The sequence below is a fragment of the Macaca nemestrina genome, chromosome 12, assembly GCF_043159975.1.
Source record: "Macaca nemestrina isolate mMacNem1 chromosome 12, mMacNem.hap1, whole genome shotgun sequence".
Classification (NCBI taxonomy): domain Eukaryota; kingdom Metazoa; phylum Chordata; class Mammalia; order Primates; family Cercopithecidae; genus Macaca; species Macaca nemestrina.
Genome location: NC_092136.1, coordinates 86,300,658 through 86,314,284, shown reverse-complemented (window position 1 = coordinate 86,314,284; position 13,627 = coordinate 86,300,658). Strand labels below are relative to the sequence as shown.

The 13,627-nt window shown below is 42.7% G+C and overlaps 1 protein-coding gene across 1 annotated transcript in view; it reads left to right on the top strand.

The window, feature by feature from the left end:
* The window catches only part of LOC105468880 (frizzled class receptor 4), a 45,342-nt gene that overhangs the window by 11,023 nt on the left and 20,692 nt on the right, over positions 1-13,627 (top strand). The gene's annotated exons all lie outside the window — the stretch shown is intronic.

The following is a 13,627-nucleotide window of genomic DNA, read 5'->3' as shown; positions in this document are numbered from 1 at the left end:
GAAAGTGGCTTTTTTAGCTAATTTTATAAATTGTGTGGTCTGTGTCGCCATATCCAGAAAAGTCATCAGACAAAGCAAATTCAAAGCTACTATGAGGATATTGTTATGGGAGCCAGTAATATTATAGACCACACAGACAGAGAGAAGGAGAGCCATCACCGTCTGCTGATGTCCCAGATGTGAACCTTAGGCCTCTTGGTTTGCTTTTAAATTGCTTGCCACCATTTAGCTTCGCTTGAATACCACCCTGTTTTGGTGCGAGTAAAAAGCCCATTGAACAAGGATCTGCAATACTACTCTCCTTATCTGCAGATTGCTACTGGACACTTACCTCAAACCTTAAACGAAGGCAAGTATGTAATTTAAATGGTTTTCCCAGTAGGGCTGTGTTTCTCTTTCCATTACCTCTTCATTAAGTAGTTATGAAGTTAAGGAAAGTCAACACAATCTGGAATGAATTCTTAATTCCTTGCACTTAAAGAAACATTTTCTGAATAGAAAATACTTTCATTTACATGATTTCATTTTATTCTCCTGGCATTTCTGAAGTCAGTAGGGCAGGCCTGATGACCTTCCTTTAGAGTGGAGAAACCAAGACGTAGAGAGGGCGAGGACAGCCCAAAGGGGTTGGAGAAGGTTGGTTAGCAGGTCTTCCCATGCCCAGTTCAGGGTTTTGGTTGTATTTTTATTTTATACAGGGATTTATTTTGTTTTTGTTTTATACTCCTATGGGCATGGTGTCCCCCTAATCTTAACCCCAGATACCTGTGAACATGACGTTATTAGGAAATAGGGTCTTTGCAGATTAAATAAAGTCAAAAATGAGTTCATACTTACTAGATTAGGGTGGGTTCTAATCTCATATCTAGTATCCTTATAAAAAAAGGGAAATTTGGACACAGACACAGAGAGGAGAATGCCATGGGAAGGCTGACACAGAGATTGGAGTTATGCAGCTATGGGCCAAGCAAGAAACACCGATTGCTGGCAATCACCAGCCAGGAGACAGGCAGGGAAGATTCCTCCTTGGATCCTGCAGAAGAAAACAACCTTGATCTTGGCTTTCTAACCTCTAGAACTGTATAAGAATAAATACCTATGGGCGAGGTGCAGTGACTCACGCCTGTAATCCCAGCATTTTCAGAGGTCCAGGCAGGCAGATCACTTGAGGTCAGGAGTTTGAGACCAGCCTGGCCAATATGGTGAAACCCCGTCTCTACCAAAAATACAAAAATTAGTCAGGCATGGTGATGTGCACTTGTAGTCCCAGCTACTTGGGAGGCTGAGGCAGGAGAATCGCTTGAACCTGGGAGGCAGCGGTTGCAATGAACCGAGATCACGCCATTGCACTCAAGCCTGGGCATTGCAGCAAGACCCTGTCCCAAATAAATGATAAATTCCTGTTGTCTTTAGTCACCCAGTTTGTGATAATTTGTTATAGCAGCCCAAGGAAACTAATACAGACTCTATCCCTCTGATTTCTTTCTTTTTTTTTTTTTTTTAAAGATGGAGTCTTGCTCTGTCACCCAGGCTGGAGTGCAATGGTTCAATGACTAGTTCTCAGCTCACTGCAACCTCTGTCTCCCTGGTTCAAGTGATTCTCCTGCCTCAGCCTCCTGAGTAGCTGGGATTACAGGCACCTGCCATCATGCCTGACTAATTTTTGTATTTTTGTGGAGACGGAGTTTCACCATGTTAGCCAGGCTGGTCTTGAACTCCTGACCTCAGGTGATCCACCTGCCTCAGCCTCCCAAAGTGCTGGGATTACAGGTGTAAGCCACTGCACCCAACCTCCTCTGATTTCTTTACTGCAAATAGTTCACTTGGAGTGGGTAGATTCTTTGGCACTTTTCTCAATAATGAGATCTGACTGTAAGCTTCTAGTTTTTAAAAGATTATATAGCATAATCACTATAGTACATTTCTTTATCTGTAAACTGGACACCTCTAGAGTAAATGCCATGATGCCCAACATTCTATGGTTTGAATTGGTCTTGACTGGTCTCTTGCCCACCTTCCCCCAATGGGAGCTCTGTGTGCATGGCCAGGACCCTAACTGGAATGTGACCCAAGGGTTTTTAGCATTTCGGTCTTGAGAACTGATTTTTTCTCTTTCCCATTTTAGCTTTCACATGCAATTATAATTTTAAAGTTGAGCTGACTCTTGACTAAAGAGGTCAGCCTTGGCCTCCTGTTTTCAGAGGTTCCGTGTACAAAAATAAACCAGACTGGGAGAAGGGCTTTATTCTGTCCTTCGTTTTCCTTCACAATGCAAGCTGGTATCATAGGACTGGGAGGATCCCACTAAATATCTTGAAAATGTGTTGGACCTGCAAAAGTTTAGTCCAAAAGACTTTCAAAATGGACCTTGGCCTCACATGAAATTCTTAGAATTACCCTGTTTTTTTCCTTCAGTCTATTTCATCTTTAGGCTAAGAGGGCCCATAGATTTATTTACCCTCATGGCAAAGGATTCCAACTTCTCAAATTACCAGGGAAAGGGAATAGAAAATCAAATGTACTGCATTTTTCCATCCACTGCCTGATTTTCATCAGCTTTCCACCTGGTTTCCTATAAGCAACCAATTCTGTTTTCACCCAAGAACGTGCTTAATCTCATGGAAAGCCTGCATTATCAATGCCTTTCTCTTTAAGAGATTAAATGATTGGCTATGTAAATTTCCTGAAATGCCTGGGGTTGCATCATTCCACTTGATATGAGGTAAATGGGTAGAATATAAAGCAATGAGATGGAATAGATAAGTCACAGAAAAGCCTGTCCTGGTTTCATCATTTTCCTCTCACCCCTTTGCCTTTGCATATGTGTTGATTCCTTTTGCCTGGAATGTCCTTTCCATCTTTCTTTAACTAGGTTATGCCTGTCCTTTTTAAAGCCTTGTGTCATCTTTCCTGGGAAGACATCCCCGACCCTCCTGCTTGCCACTTCCTGCTTCCCTTTCCTTTTATTGATAGGTAGGTTTAAGCCTCTGTGCATTCAACTCTGGGAGCCTTCCTTGCACTGTGATTGCAAGGTCTGTGCATGCATCCATTTCTTACTAAACTGAGCTCCCTGAGTGTGACTTTGAGCACCTAAAATTGTCTATGTACCGTCAGAGCTTGGCACACTGCCTGGCACAGGGCACAAGTATCAAAATGTGTATAAGGAAGGAAGGGAGGGAGGAAAGAAGAAATGGAGTAAGGAAGGAGGGCAGGAAGGGAGGGTTTTAATATTGTTAGGTGGAGAAACTGAAGGGCTTTGGTGACAAATGTGGCCACCATAGGAAGGAAACCAAAGGTGACAACAAGAGCCATCAGGTTGGCAGGACTTTCTGGGAAGATGCTACGGCACTAGCCTCAGAGAAAATTCTCTAGCCTCAAAGATAGGTTAGGGAATGATCGACTACCCCACCGTGTTGCCTATTGTAAGTTGTCTCTTTTAAATATTTGCTGAAAGTCTACTGTATATAGAACACTGGAATGGGCTAGGGAAGGGAAAGGGAGTGATTTTTAAAAACTATGAAATATGAAGTCCAACTTGGAGTCCAAAAGTGCAGATGACAAAACAGAGAAAGAATTCAGCTGCTATTAACAAGCTTAAAACTCTAAACCTGGAAAAACAAATCCTCTACTGCTTAGTAAATATTTGTTGAATAGCTGAATGAGGGTCCATCATGTGCCAGCCACTGTCCTGGGAAGGCACCGTAGGGGACACAGATAAATAAGACACAACCTTTCCCTCTGGAAGTTCGCTGCGGCACACTACGTGCCTCCCTCTACACTCCTCCCCACAAATGATCAATGCTACTAGTCCTATCACACTTACTATGTTATTTCTTCCTAAGTCCCTAGGTCTTACAGTTTCTGAGTACCCAGTGTAATGGGCAAACAGTTCCTAAACTGCTGTCGTCTCACCATTTCACCCCTCAAAGGACACATCTGCTGATGTAAACATGTAGGGAAGGTGCAGGGAAGAAGAGAAAGAAGTGAGGATCCCAAAGACCATAACTCTTTTAAAACTTGGTCTGCTCATCAAAACCACCCCCAGAATTCAGAATGTTAAAACTATAAAAATTGAAACTTACTCATTATGTGCCATCGGAAGTATATAGTCAGAATTCAGCATCTGACCACCTTTTCTAGGCATATGTTGATTTACAATATTTGCACCCAGTAGGGTTGTTTATGTAGGTGTGTTACCTTGTGCCCTCTGAACCTTCTCTTACTACTGTTAAGTCATAATTGTATAAATACAAAGAGATTGCTCTATAGAAGTTAAAAAGAAGTACAGTACATGATCAGTCCTCATTTATCCAGAGTGAAAAGGATAAATGGGTGAATAAACTTGGCAGAGAGTTGCCTGGCAGGAGGTGCAGGGCAGTGAGTGGCTCAGTGTAACTGGAGCCTGAGATTCTTGGAGTAGGAGGGAAGGTGGGCTGAGGCCAAGTTATGAAAGGCCTTGGAGGCCATCCGTATTCTCTCCTGCGCTCAGCACAGGGGAGTCGGCAAAAGTTTGAAAGCAAGGAAGGCTCATGTCCCTGTTGGTGTTTTTACATAGCTTGCTCTGTGTGCTGTGTGCACTGCGGGCTGGGAAGAAGGCAGGCAGGAGGCAGGAAGACCGGTTTGGATGAGAAACCATGAAGGCCTGAATGAAGGTGGTAGCAGAGAGATGGAAAAGAGGGGGTGATTTTCAGAGAAGCCACAACAAATTGTGTCCCCTGTAGCTCTGGTCAATGAGCCGAATCTTTGCTTTCTAAAATGCCAGTGTTTCAGAGGCAAGGAGTTTGTTTGCTCTGCACACCTGATACAGCACACCCCTACGTTGCAAACTAAAGATAAATAACGCCAAAGGCCACAGCAGCTTGCAACACTGACCAAGTACCCCGGAGATCTTGAGTTTCACTGCATTCAGACTCCCCCTTGCAGTCCGAGGGTCAGCATGACACTGTTAGTGGAGGGGACAGGGTCCTTGGGAGGAGAGGGTAGCATTTAGTTGTTTATGTAGTGCTAAGAGGCCCCACCAGCTCTTCAGGACTCAGAGTTTTCTAACACGACTTACTTCTTAGAGTAGCTGATTCAAATTTCATTGTAAAGGTTTAAGTTAGGACAAACTGAATCCAAGTCATGTCTCCCATGTAGATTTTGTTTCTTGACACAGTTTCCTTTGCTAGCTACTGTGGATTGCCTAACTAGTTCTACAGAAAATGATATCATGGGCCCACACATTTTTTCTAATCCTCTTCCTTTTAAATCAGAAATTCAGTATAACATTTTCCATAAGTGAATGAGAGAACCACTTCCTAGCTTTTTTGTGTGTCCCTCCACCCCCCCCCCCAAAAAAAAAAAAAAAAAGAAAGAAACAACAACAGACCTTCCTTTTGGATTTACATCAGCATTTAGCTAACTTCCTGAACATTTCACCCATTTCCTGAACTTATTCTGAGGAAGGAAAAACATCCTCCTTCAGAAATAAATGCAAATAATCTCAGAGATTATTTCTATTAAATAAATAGTGTAAACGCAATGGAATTTCCTGTAAGATGTATATTTACCATAGATATTTCAATAAAAATGTATTTGTTGTGATTCTGTAGGACTAATGATATTTGCAGGTAGTCTGAGGAATCATAATCCTTAGTAGCCACTCGAGAGCTAAGTCCTGAACATTTGCAATTTTTACTCATGTTAAAAAATATATATATACACACACATATTTTTTAACTGAGAAATAGGAACACTGGAAAAATTATTCTCTTGAGGTGTTTTTTGAAGCTTTGTTTCTTTTAAAAGAGGGCTCTAATGACACCTAGTGGTGAATACAGGCAGAACAGCTTTAGGACAGACTCAATGCAGTGTCCCTGTAATTAGGATTTTTTGTTTATGCATTTGCTTGGGAGAAAACACACTCCTTACAAGCACTTCTTAAGTACCCTTAATGCCCAGGAATCCTGAGAAGTAGTGACATGGAAACATTTCCCTTACGTGTTTCTGGCGATGTTGTTCTCTTCTCTTGATTGATGATTCCTCAGAGCCTGCCCACCTCCTAGGGCTAAACTGGCTCAATTTTAAGAATGAATGAAAAATGTGAAGCTCTGCAGAGGAAAAACATCAATACATCAAGTGAGAAATTTCCCTGTATTTTTGAGAAAGCCTTCTCCCATTTGGCTATCTTTTAATGGAGAAGTGTGGTCCTTTTCTGCTGTGTATGTCTTATTGACTTGTTAAAGGAGTGCTCTAGGCTGACTGCCTGTCATTTCTGAATGCTTTACAGGGGCCTTCTTAGGTTCTCTAGTGTTTGGCAGTGGCTGATTTTTAAAGAGAGAGGCGATAGGGATCTCAGAGAGGCTGCCCTCACTCCAGCCCCACCCAGCCCCCACCCCCAACCCCTGAGAAGCTCATCTAGGACAGATGACTATCTGGCCTCCTTGCACCACCCCTAGGAAGGAGTTCCTTAATCCATCACATTGGTTGATATTCTTTTTTGTGTCCAAACCCCTCAGAGTGATATCCAAGACCCTCAGGTCTGGCTCTTCCCCTCTCTTCCAGCCACATCACTCCTCCTCCTCGGACACACCCTATGCTCTAGCCAATCCCAGCCACTTCTAGCTCCTCCTGTCCTCAGGCTGTTTCAGCCTTCTCTGCTTGTGCATGCTAGACTCCTCAGCCAGGAGACTCTTCCCCTCCATGGCCCTTCTGCTCATTCTTCAAGTCCCTGCATAAGTGTTTCCTCCTCTTCTTCAAGTCCCTGCATATGCATTTCCTCTTCTGGGAGCTTCGCATGATCCAATCAAGCAGAGCCTGTAGCACCTTCTGTTAGGGCACCTCTGAACCTAGTTCAAACATCTATAATTGCATGTGTTATGTTACATTATATTGTTCTTGTTTGTTTCTCCTCTAGATGTGTTTGAGCTTCTCAAAGACAAGAGCTGTTCTTGCGCCCAATACCCTGGCTGGTTCAGGTGCTCCACAAATGTTCACTGACATCCTAGCAGCAGCCTTTTGTGGCACTGGATTGTTCCATTTGGCTGCAGTGTCTTGACAGGAGCAAATTAGGAGTGGGACAACTAGTTCAAGGTAGCGTTGACAATGAGAGGACTAGCTCTTTGAAAATGTGCAGAACCATTTATTATCCCAAATGACCTCAGCTTTCACACCACTAGGAATAAGGTGCTTTCACAAAAATAATCTCTAAGTTTCTGTCTAGTTCTAACATTGGAAGATTCTGTTACCAGAAAGGGGTCTGGATCCAGACCCCAAGAGAGGGTTCTTGGATCTCACGCAAGAAAGAACTGTGGGGGAGTCCATAAAGTAAAAGCAAGTTTATAAAGAAAGTAAAGGAATAAAAGAATGGCTACTCCACTGACAGAAGGCTTCTGGTTGCCTATTTTTATGGTTATTTCTTGATTATATGCTAAACGAGGGGTGGATTATTCATGCCTCCCCTTTTAGACCATATAGGATAACTTCCTGACATTGCCATGACATTTGCAAACTGTCATGGTGCTGGTGGGACTGTAGCAGTGAGGACAACCAGAGGTCACTCTCATGGCCATCTTGGTTTTGGTGGGTTTCAGCTGGCTTCTTTACTGCAACCTGTTTTATCAGCAAGGTCTTGATGGTCTGTATCTTGTGCTGACCTCCTATCTCATCCTGTGACTTAGAATGCCTTAACCATCTGGGAATGCAGCCCAGTAGGTCTCAGCCTTATTTTACCCAGCCCCTACTCAAGATGGAGTTGCTGTGGTTCAAACGCCTCTGACAATTATATAATTAGGGGAGCCATGCTTTAAAATACGGTTTTTAAAAATCTAGGGCTATGGTAGAGAGTCTACAATTGAACACAAGAATATTTTACATATACCTGTCTTTTTTTCTGGGGAGATGGTTCATACTTTTCAAAGAAGGGGTCTGCGATCTCAAAAGATTAAATACCACTGGTTAAGAATCACTGACCAAAATGACAATCTTTACTCAACCTCTGCTGGGTCAGTAGGAGCTAACACCTTAATAAGAGTTAGTGCCTCAGTAGAGAAGTTTGTAATCTAGCAGCTGCAAAGCTCTTGTTGCTTTTTTTCCTACTGCCCTCTATTAGGGCACACGTACTGGTCCCAGTTTGCAATTTAAAAAGAGGCTTGCATCCCAAGAGGCTTTTGGACATGTTCCATTTATGCAGCATTAATGTTCCCCCTCCTCATGTTCTAAATGTAAGAATGTAAGAGTAAGGGTGTGAGGGTATGACCAGAACTGTTTTTTTTTTTTTTTTCTTTTTTCATTCTGTCACCCAGGCTGGAATGCAGTGGCATGATCATGGCTCACTGTAGTCTCAACCTCCCAGGCTCAAGTGATGCTCCCAGCTCAGCTTCGCACTACAGGCACATACCACCATGCCTGGCTGATATTTTGTATTTTTTTTGTAGAGACAGGGGTCTCTGTTTCCCAGGCTGGTCTCAAACTCTTGGGCTCAGGCCATCCTCCTGCCTCAGCCTCCCAAAATACTGGGATTACAGGCATGAACCATTGCACCGAGCAAAACTCTTTCAGCTCAAAACTATATAGCTTTCCCCACACTAAAAAAAGTAATTGGCTGGCCGGGCAGAGTGGTTCATGCCTGTAATCCCAGCACTTTGGGAGGCCAAGGCAGGTGGATCACCTGAGGTCAGGAGTTCAAGACCAGCCTGACCAACATGGAGAAACCTCTTCTCTACTAAAAATACAGAATTAGCCGGCTATGGTGGCACATGCCTGTAATCCCAGCTACTCAGAAGGCTGAGGCAGGAGAATCACTTGAACTTGGGAAGCAGAGGTTGTGGTGAACAGATTGTGCCATTGCACTCTAGCCTGGTGATAAGAGCAAAACTCCATCTCAAAAAAAAAGTAATTGGCATTTCCAGAAATGATATTAATATTCTTTAGGTTAGGTGCCAGGGCTACTCTGAAAAAGCTACCACAGAGAGCACCCAAATCCTGCCAGGTGGTTCACAATGAACTCTCTGGGTAATGCCAGAAATCCTACATGTGAAGCATGATCACTGAAACATTCTGCGACTGTGATCTGGGCCTGCAACTTGCTATGAAGCTTTTCTGCTTCAGTGGGAGATGCCACTGCAAACTGAATTGTGGCTGGCAGGGCTGGATTCCTAGTGTGCAACATGGGCAGTCATTCAGAGCCCTGTGCTTAGACAGGCCTTGTGCTTTGTTTAATGCTTTGCTGTTGCTGTCTTGAAATTTTCAATAATATTTGAACAAAGGGCCTCATATTTTTATTTCACACTGGCTCCTGCAAATGGTGTTGTTTGTCCTAAGTGGCTACATATACCTGAGGCAGCACCAAGTAGTAGAAAGAGCATGTACTTTGGAGTTGATGGGGGTCAACTCCGATCCCAGTTCTGTAACTTCCTAGCTATGTGAGCTTGGGTAAGTTACTTAACTCTCTGGGCTTCAGTGTTATTGTATAAAAAATAGTGATTATAATGTCTAACTTTTAGAGTTGTTGGGGTAATTAAACAATATGTATTTGGTAATTGGTAATGTTGACAATGACAACAATGATTTGAAAACAACTAGTCAAGAAAGAATGAAATAACATACATCCATGTGAAAAGACAACCAAAACAAAATGAACAGACAAAAAATGCCAAGCACGTAGACTTTGGGGTTGGGAAGAAACCTAAAGATAAGCTCCTAGGCTGAGTTGTTTTTACCTTTGCCCTTCCACAGCACTTTTCTCTTATGATGCATTTTTTCCCCCATTAAACATTGAGACCCTCTGAGAACAGATACTGTGTCTATACTTTAAAAATATTTCCAGCTTCTTGCACAAAGCGTGACACAAAGTGGATGTTTAATAATCGTTGGTTGAAATAATAAACTAGCTAAAAAATAATAATAAACTAGCTCATTATTTTATAGTTGAGGACTCTGAGGCCTAGAGAAATTAGGTGACTTAAATAAGCTTACAAATCGTGTCCTTGGCAAAGCCAGGTCTGGAGTTGTCCTCTCTGTTTGTTTCAGAGGGATTAGTTATTGCCTGGGGGCCCTGTGTGGACCCAGCCCTTGGAGCTATTAAACACAATCACACAATCTTTATTGCTTGCTGAATTGCAATTATCAGATTATATAGGAAATGTTTAAGCATTTTATGTATGTGTATTTTTATTTGTTTTGAGTCAAAAATCAAAAGGGAAGAATGGTCATTGGAGCTAGAATATACTTGTGGCTGTCCCAGTGAAGTCCTAGAAAAAGTAATCCCTCAGCTTGCCTTTGCTGGAGCACATGGTTCAGGGACAGTTTAGGCTCCCCTTTCTCCTTTCCCAAATCCTCCCATGCATGAGCTTATCTGCTGTAATGCTGATGTCCTGGATGTGATTGATTACCCACCACTATCTTGGGGACCTGGGAATGACCTTCTGGATGCATTTGTAAGGAACCAGCTTGGGAAGAAAAACAAAAACTTGAAGGCATCCTCTAGTTGGCCTGAGATAAGGGGACCTCGGAGTCTTTTTTCATTAGCCTGGCAAAACAATCCAAACAATAAAAAATCCATAAGAAAATATTCTGCTTCCAGGAGCTTAAAAGATACTTCTCATTTCAGCCACCCAGTCACATGACACTATCCCTATGTAAGACAAACAAATGTTTTTGTGGGTGAGAGGATGAGAGGAAGGGAGGAAAGAAGAGAAGGGGAGGAGTTTAACAGAGAAAGGAAGGGAGGTATGATGAGGGAGGAGAGGTGAAAATATAGAAAAAAGTTAAGAAATAAACTGAAGAGGGAGAGAGATGGAATATGTTTGGAAAGAGATGTGGGCCTAATATTTACCCAAATGATCCCAGGAGCTAACTCAAATCATCAGAACGAATCGATCCAAGTCACTTTGTTACACTTACTTGGTACAAGAATAATTATTGTGTGCTGAAAGAAGCAGTGAGGTACGGTGAGACAGAATGGGTTTGAGTTTTGGCTCTCATAATTTGCTATGCAAACATACATCTGTTATTTCAAGTCCCAGGCCTCAGTTTTCCCATCTAGAACTGGGGGAAATAAATGAAACGGGACATATGAAAGTAATTTGAAAAATAGAGTGTGACACAAGCAAACACAGTCTCGAATTTACACTCAAGCTGGATCTATTCCACTTAAATCAAAACAGGCTTTGACGTGCCTCCAGCTTTTCTTTTCATGGACTCAGTAAAGTTTTCTACCTTGTGTTTTTAAAGTAAGTACATATATAATCCAGTGATCTTGTTACATCATTAGGCTCAGGTGGGCTCATTCCAAATCATGGCTACAACAGTGAAATCAAAATATGAAAAGAAAAAAAGGTGCGCGGTTTACCCACCATTGTCTAGCAAATTTATGTAGTGGAAAGGGCAGATGTGGTTAGGAATGAGATCTGGTTCCGATTCCAGCTCCAATAATCATCTGCTGTGTGGCCCAGGACAAGTTTCTCAGCCTCACTGAGCCACACTCTTCCCACTTGGGATATGGGAGCACCTCCCTCCCTATGATGTTATCATAAGGTAGCCAGACAAATGCCTAGCTGGCTCCTGGCATCTGTTAGAGCCTCTGCCTATGTTGATCATTGCTGTATCCTCAGTCCTAGACTATAGTAGGTATGAAATGTGCAGTACTTTCTCTTTTCCCTTCCTCTTTTCTATTCCTCTTCCTCTATTCCCATGCCTACCCGCTCAGGTGTCTTTCCATTGCCACACAAGTAACACCTTTGATTTGAGTGTCTGAGATACTGCTTGAGAGCATTTTCTTTAAAGGCTTCAAGTAGGAAATGAAATCACACTGGCTTATGATTATGCACTGTCTTAGGTGTCAGCAATAAAAACAGACTCTGGAGAACACAAATGGAAGGAAATGTATTGGAGTGGGTATTGGAGAATAAAGAGAATTAACCTTAGAAATGAGTAGAAATTAGGGGAGAGTCAAGCCAAAGGAACCACGGCAATGGCACCTTGGCAGGAGTAGTTTGGTCAGCATGCCAGCCAGCCTGCTTTTGAAAGGACGACCTCCAGCTGTCTCCAGAGATAGCCACCCACCCCCTGCCTGTTTTTGTATTGCTTCCCTGAGATTCACACTTCAGGGCAAGACCACTTGGTGTGCTGAGCCAAAGTCAATTACTGACCCTCAGATTGTGCCAGGGTTCTATGAGTGAGTGTTTATGTGTGAACCAGAGAGTGTGAGTGTGATTTTGTGCACTTTTGGTATGGAAGGTGAGTCCAACCTTACATCTAGAGAAGCCACAACAGTGACCAACCCTTACAGAGGGAGATTTTATGACAGACACCCATTAATAAAAATATGACAAATGTCCACTGCAGCTCAGAAGAGGGTCTTCAAGGAGGTCAGAGAATCCGCAGCTCTGCTTTGTGCAGGGGTGTCTCCTCTTCACCAGGGCATTTAGCATCCACTGGGGTAAATAGGGAGGATCCAGCTGTGTCTGCTCATTCCAAGTAGTTTTGAGAAAACAAAATCAACATTAAATTAAAGCAAATAATCAGAGATTTATTAACACTGAAAAAAAATGGCATGGAAACAAAGTTGAATTCAGTTAAATGGTGAGTGAACAGTTCTTCAGATGACTTTTGCCTGATTTCCACACAGCTGTTTCTCCAAACCTGTCTGCACTCAGAGGCAGATGCTTGCAAGCAGCCCCCGTGTATTTCCCACACACTCTCAGCCCCCAGCAAACTCTTCTGAAGGCTGGGTGGCCGTGTCACTGATGGTGATGGCCCCTGCATCAGGAACTGACAGTCTGCTTCCTTTTTTGCTGTATCCTTCAAACCCTAATTATACAAAAAAATAAATTCAAGACGCCAGCCCAGCAGCTGAATACACTTCTTGTTTGGGAAAGCCCAGTTTTCAGTAGAAAACGACTTCTGGCAAAAGCAGCTCCTGCCCCTCCCCCGCCTTTTGCCCCCAAGGTCAAGTATTCTGATGACTCTCAGCAGTCATTGGTCCCACTTCCTGCCAAACTGTGACAAACCAACCAGATGATCATGATTAATCGCCCCCAAGTCCTTCATTGCCAACAATGGGACTGCCTCGGGGGCAATTTTGGAAGTCCCCATCACCTCCAAAATTTGATGGGGTTTAAGTTAGACTCGGTCCTCACTTTCACACAAAGGTTCACAGTTCGCATAGAGCTTCATGGTTTGCATGAAGATTTATTATTTGCCCTCTTATACATGTTATTTTATTTGGTCCTCAGTAATAGGGGACCAGGCTGCCATCACCTTTCTCTGGATTATTACAGTTGCCTCCTATCTTCCTCAAGGTCCACTCTTTTTTAAAACTTGAAGTATACTTAATAGATAATAAAAAGCATGCTGGGAATGGTGGCTCATGCTGTAATCCCAGCACTTTGGGAGGCCAAGGTGAATGGGTCGCTTGAGCTTGGGATAATAAAAAGCACAAGTCCAGCTGTTTTGCTTTGATGAGTTTGGACAATTGTATACACTGGGTAACTACCATGTGCAAAAAGAGATACAATATTTCCGTCACCCCAGAATAATTCTTTGTTTTTTTCTTTCCAGTCAATGTCTCCTTCCCATAGGCAACTACTTTCTGATTTCTATTACTAGGGACTATTTTTCTGTACATTGATTTCATTTTATATCATTG